Raw genomic sequence first — 1,117 nt, forward strand, 5'->3', positions numbered from 1 at the left:
ACGAGGCCAGCCTCCCGTTGAGCTGCTGCAGGGAGACTTTCTCTCCGGACAAACAGAAGCTCCTGCTGCCGTCCGGAGTCGACGCTGCAGCAGCAGGCGGCGTGCTGTAAAGCACCGAGACTCCAGAACCATGATGAGCACGGTAACCAGGACCGGCACGAGTCGCTCTGTTTGCACGGAGAACCTGCCACGGTGTCATCTCACCTCCCACCTATGTTCACTGTTCTGGACCTCCTTTAAATGTCCTTTTCTGCAGAAATCTAGATGTAAATACAGTTTTTGTTTTCTCTTATTCTACTGCTGCATTACATCTGATCCTTCAGCAGCTGTCTAAGCTCCCTGCAGTGGATGTGGAGCTCTCAGGTGTGTTTCTATCACAGGTGTGTCGGAACATTATGGAGCTTAGGTTTAATCTGCAGTAACCTTTAAATGTTGACAGGTTTCTGCAGGACGGCAGCCCTTCCCTTTTAGTGCTCTAGTGTAAATCTCACAGGATCGTGGAGGTCAGGTTTTCACTTGTTCTGCAGATGTTCTGGATCACTGAGTTCTGTAACCTGAGGGCCAAATGCCAACTGTTGAAAACAGATTTAATATGCACGGCTGATTCAACCAATCAAATACTTCATGCAATAAAATAATAAAAAAGTAAACACAGCTGAAACAATATTTATTTTTATAACATAATGTACATTTTTCCGTTTACAGTAAAAGGAGACAGATTTCTTTTAATTTCTCCTGCGTTTTATTATAAAATATGTTTTTTTAATTTTATTTCAAAAATACAGATAGAAACTAATACAGAACTTATATTTTGAATTTCTATTCACATTACTATTAAATAAATGTTTAAACATGTCATGGTTCCTCCACAAACAAACCAAAAAGGATTATGATATGATTATTATTAAAGATGAGGAGGAAAAGAGGTTCTGTTAATTCAAAACAACAATCAATACCTTTAAAAACTCCCTTGAGTGTTTTAATAAGGAAACATGACTGATGTGCGTATATATCTGTAATAGCAAAGACCCGACGACAAAAAGTGTCACCCTTTTGCTGAACACACCCTGGTGGTATTGTTGAAAGCTTCAACAATACATTTACTCAAAAATCATAT

The sequence above is a fragment of the Anoplopoma fimbria genome, chromosome 11, assembly GCF_027596085.1.
Source record: "Anoplopoma fimbria isolate UVic2021 breed Golden Eagle Sablefish chromosome 11, Afim_UVic_2022, whole genome shotgun sequence".
NCBI lineage: Eukaryota > Metazoa > Chordata > Actinopteri > Perciformes > Anoplopomatidae > Anoplopoma > Anoplopoma fimbria.